The following is a 5,395-nucleotide window of genomic DNA, read 5'->3' as shown; positions in this document are numbered from 1 at the left end:
CCTCTCCTTGTTCTGACTTAAAAGGGAACTACACACTTTATTTCATTCGAATGAGATGTGTAAAATATCAAAAAAGTATAAATAAATATAAAATGAGATCCCTGGTAGGTTCTCTTGCAGTAATTTTATCATTTCTCTATAGATGTGGACAGTTTCTAAAGTACTACCAGGAATTTTTTCTAAGTGACCTTATTTGGGAGGAAAAAGGAATATGTGTCAGAAGGGAAAAAATGTAGTGGAACAGGAAGGAAAGGGAGGGATGCTATTTTGCTACTCCAAAGTAATTGATAGAGGATTCCTTTGGAGGGAGGAGTGGAGGGGGAATTTTTGCAGTTGTTTTCCATTCTACTGCTTTAAATCATTACCTTTCATTTAAACTCATTTAAATGTCTACTGTTTTCTGATAGATTCCACTCTTTCTGGTCAAAAGTATTGAGGGAAATTTGAAAGACAAGTCATCAGGTAGGCCTGGATTTGATCCCGACAATAGTTACTGACTTCTAGAGCTAAATCGCATGCAGAAATCATTAGGTATAAGGTGGGAACCAGGAATCTGCATCTTAACACATTCCTCAAATAATTGTGCTTATGCAGATGGACCTTGAACCACAATTCAAGACACACTGTTATAAGAGAAATGACTCTTAGAGCTTTTATTCTCACTGCAATCTTTTACTTGAGGATTTGGATAAGATCGAAAATGACATCTGAAAGACAGATGCTTGCTGTGTTAGAATCATGTCTCCTAGTCCACTGCCTTTGGACCCAAGATGTCCACCTCGAGTTCTGCTTCCTTAGCTTAGTGGTTCTCAACCCCAGCTGCACATTAAGGTCACCTAGGGTACTTTCAGAGAAAATACCAGTGTCTGCACTTCACCTCCAGAAATTCTGACTTAATTGTTCTGGAGTGGGGCCTGGGTGGCCTCAGTGATGTTAATGTGCTTCCAGTCTTGGGAGCAGCTGCCTTAAACTGAGTCTGACTCTAGATGTTTCTTAGTCCTGTTGCAAATCCTTGTGTCCTCTGCACCCACCCAAGCTAATGTGTCTTAAGGTTACATATAGTTAGACTCAAGCTGGAGTCCTTGCTGAAATATTATGTAGTGAGGATTATTGTAGAGAAATGATAGAAATTGTAACATACGTCATTTTTCAAGAAACTGGTAAGATTACCCACCACCTGTAGCCTACTCAGAGGCTACTCACCTGTAGCCAAGTGAGTTTAATTCCCTTCAAAATAGTTGCTTTGGGGATTGAGGCAAGTCTTTTTAAGGATGTTTCAATTTTTCAAAATCCATTTGGCCTTTTCTCTTTTTGTTTTAGACGTTGCTACTTTGTTTTTATTTAAAGCATTGCCATTGCTTTAGACAGGACCAGTTTATACTCTAAAATAATCACTGGTTTAACCCAGTATTTTACCTCACATCTTGTTCTCCAGCTGGGTAACTCATTCTGTTCACCAGAAAAGACTCTGGTTGGTTGCTAGTTTTGTGTTTCCTTGAATTGAATCCCAATCTAAGGATAAATATTTGCTGCTGCCAAAGTAGGACTTTGAAGAGGCAGCCAGAGGATGTTTCTCTGCAGGGCAATAATTGGGTGTGAAGGGCTTCCAGTTTTTTGTGGTGGATTAGAGTCTCGGGGAAGACACTCGGAGATAGAAAATCCTGATCAGAACAGGGGTTGGAGTCAAGAGAGAAAGGCCAGTAGGGACAGGGTCAGTTGAATGTTGGAGCAATGATGTTTGATAATGAGTTTCAATTTTCCTTTTCTGCATCGTGATTTTCTTAATACCTTCAGATGTTTGCTACCAAGGTCGGCAAGCAGGTCTGTCAGTATGACTTGGGTATGAAAAGGAAAGCTCTTTCTGTGTTTAGACAAAGTAATGCTAGGAACAGAGTGTGGAAACTGGTTGGGATCCTGTTCTGTGGGAAATTGTTCCCTAATGGTAAGGGGACCAGCAACTTCTCTGGAGTAGTAGTCTAAAGCTCAGAAGAGTGACAGTCTTCGTGGCAATCAGGCTTTGTAAGCATTCTCAAGAATCCTTAGAGGTGTTGGGGAGAGAACTGGCTAACTTACAGACACACAGGCTGAAAGCTTGAGGTATTTTGTTTGGCTCTTAAAGGCTAGCAATTTGGAGACATTGGCTTATACCCATATCATGAAATTCTGTTCACTTAAAATATTGATGTTAATTCTATTGGTTGTAATAAAGTCTACCGTATACTTCTATCCATAAATTATTAATCATTTTCCCACTGTTGTTGGCTCACAACCCAGCACCAAGAGAATACTTACAAAATAACGCAAACGCTTGGGGCCCTCAACGCCAGCCTTCATGGGGTGGTGATTCATTATTTCCCAGTTGAGTGCACCAGGTGGCGCCGGTGTCACAGGAATACCCACAAAGAACACGGTCCTGGTGTATTTTTACCACTTGGGGTCACTTAAGGATTACCCGACTTCCTTTTTTTTTTCATCTGAGCAAATCACAGATTCAAAGGAATTATTTCCCATTTCATTTGACAGAGGCTGTGGTCTTTTTTTTTCTGGATCCTGAAGGCCAAGAAATGAGCATGAGGGTTTTGTTTTTCTGTGAGTTGGCCCCATGCAGTTTGTGCTCCAGTGTGTTCTGTCACAAAGCACTTGCACATCCACCACACCAGCTTGCTCCTGGGCTCAGCACTGGGGACTTCTCTGTACAAAGAACGTCCACACTTGTCAAAATTGCCTTTATGCTAATTGCTGTGCTCATTAACATCTCCAGAACTTGGAATGCTTTTTCTCAGTCATTTCCTTTGATTCTGCCTGTCTCTGAAAGCCCAGATTGAATGAAATCAGGTGGAGGATCATGTCAACAAATCACTGCTGCCTGCTAGTCTTTCTGCCACTTACACAGTGGATCAGGCATTACGGCATTGCCCTTCAAGAGCATGTTGGAGATTTGTGGAATGGTCTTCAACTGACTTTGCCTGCTTGGGGGTGGGTTTGGGTGGGGGGTGAGGGCAGGATGTGTGGGCTTAGACCAAATAATGAACCTCATCACTTCAAATAGTAGCTCATGGCTGCTTATTTGAAAAGCATAAGTGATGATTGGACATCCCAAGTGATAGTCTGCCACAATCTCCCCGCTAGCCAAACAGGGAGATTTGGGATTTTGGATTAAGAGATACTAAGTGGAAAAACAGCCAGACGTGATCTGTCCTTCTGCCTTCTGCTTTTCTCCAAAAAATAGCTTCTTGGGTGGGAGCAGGAGAAGACTTGAGTCACTGTTCAAGAGCAGCCTCTTCTGGTATAATTTATCCCTATGACAGGAGCCCATTTGGCCTCCACCATTTAAGATTTGTTATTAATCCATGTCAACCCCCATTCAAGAGCCTGTGATGGGCCTTGACTGTGTTTAAGTCCAGACTAATTTGGGCACTTAGGGCCCTCTAAAATCTAGTCCCAGCCTTCCTATTCCTATTTCCCATATTCCTCAGTTCATATCAAATCTGGACTCCTTACTCCCCTCCATATATAACAATGGATAAAATGTATTACCCTTTGCTATATCAGGTACTGTTCTAAGTGTTTACCCATCCTAACTCAATCCTCACACCAACCCCAGAAGACAAATTTTATTGGTGTTCCCATTTTCATAGATAAGGAAACTGATGCACCAAGAAATTAGTGATTTGCTGAAGATCACATGACTAGGAAGCAGTGGAGCCTGAATTAGAATCCCGGCACTTGTCCACTACTCCCTGCTTAGTCCTGCTGCTGCTCAAAGACCTCCCTGCCTTCTCCTCCCTGTTGAAATTTCACCCATCCTTAGGGACCTGAGTCACTGCCACCTCCCTTGTGGGGGCATGAGAACATTATGCTTTTGAGTACCAGCCACAAGCCAGATATTTTGTATTTTGTCTCATGTAAGAGCCAATGCTATCATTTTTTGCAGATAAGGAATCCAAGGCCCAGAGTAGTTAAGTCTAAGAACCCCAGGTTGAGAGTTTTGTTTTGAGATGGAGTTTTCCTCTTGTTGCCCAGGCTAAAGTACAATGGCATGATCTCGGCTCACTGCAACCTCTGCCTCCCGGGTTCAAACTGTTCTCCTGCCTCAGCCTCCCGAGTAGCTGGGATTACAGTCATGTGCCACACACCCAGCTAATTGTTTGTATTTTTAGTAGAGATGGGGTTTCACTATGTTGGCCAGGCTGGTCTTGAATTCCTGACCTCAGGTGATCCATCCTCCTCGGCCTCCCAAACTATTGGGATTACAGGTGTGAGCCACCATACCTGGCCCTAGGTTGAGTTTTTTAGGCCCCAGAGCCTGTGTGTTTCTGCTCTGTTGCTCTCTCTCTAGGAAAGCCTTCTAGTACATCACCCTTTGTCTCATCATTATACTTTATAATGCAGCTTTTAATTTTTTTCATTTTTCTTTTTTTTTTTTCATTTTTCATTTTTTTTTTTTTTTGAGATGGCGTCTCACTCTGTTGCTCAGACTGGAGTGAAGTGGTGAGCTCATGGCTCATTGCAGCCTGGACTTCCTGGGCTCAAGTGACCCACCACAGCCTCCCAAGTAGCCAGGACTACAGGTGCATGCCACCGCACCCAGACTAATTTTTAAAATTTTTGGTAGAGACAGGGTCTCTCTATGTTGCCCAGGCTGTTCTCAAACTCCTGGGGGCTCAAGCGATTCTCCTGCCTTGGCCTCTCAAAGTGTTGGGATTACAGGTGTGAGCCACTGTGCCCAGCCTGCAGCTCTTAATTTTTAAAAACCACTGTATGACTTTTTTCCCCCCTCTGTGTTTCCAGGTGGGTTAAATGCTGCTTCGGTGAAGGGTTTCTGGGTGGGCTTCTTTTTCTCTCCCTACAGTGTGCACAGTGGGTGTACAACAAATATTATGATTAGCTTTTCATAAAATGGGGAGGGTCTATCAACTTAACCTGGAAGAAATGAAAGTTCCTATGTGGATGCTGAGACCTAAAACAGAAAAACACCTAGTGACTTTTAACCCTGAGCAGGAATCACTATTCCATGGTCCTATCCAGGACAGGATGGAAGACCAGGATGACTTTCAATGGGAAAATACAGGTTTTGGCTTCTTCAAGAAAACCTTGACCAAAGCCTGAGCCTGATTTTGAGCATATGGGCCCAAAGCTCCAGTTTGCTATGACTGAGTATTCAGTGTTATGGTGGACCGACACTTGCACAGAAATATGTGAATTCATCATGGTTATTTTTGCAGCATTGGAATTGGCAAACTTCCAAGTCAAGAACTTTCTGCCTTTGCAGCTCTTGGTTATTTGAGGCTGGATGACTCACTTTGTGTAACATCCTCTTGTTTTCCTCCTTTTCCTCCCCGGGGCCCCCTCCTACCTGAGGAGATCGGCAGGGGCAGGGAGGGTTGTGGAACTC

Source organism: Macaca mulatta, chromosome 13, assembly GCF_049350105.2.
Source record: "Macaca mulatta isolate MMU2019108-1 chromosome 13, T2T-MMU8v2.0, whole genome shotgun sequence".
Taxonomy (NCBI): Eukaryota; Metazoa; Chordata; class Mammalia; order Primates; family Cercopithecidae; genus Macaca; species Macaca mulatta.
This window is presented reverse-complemented; position numbering follows the sequence as displayed.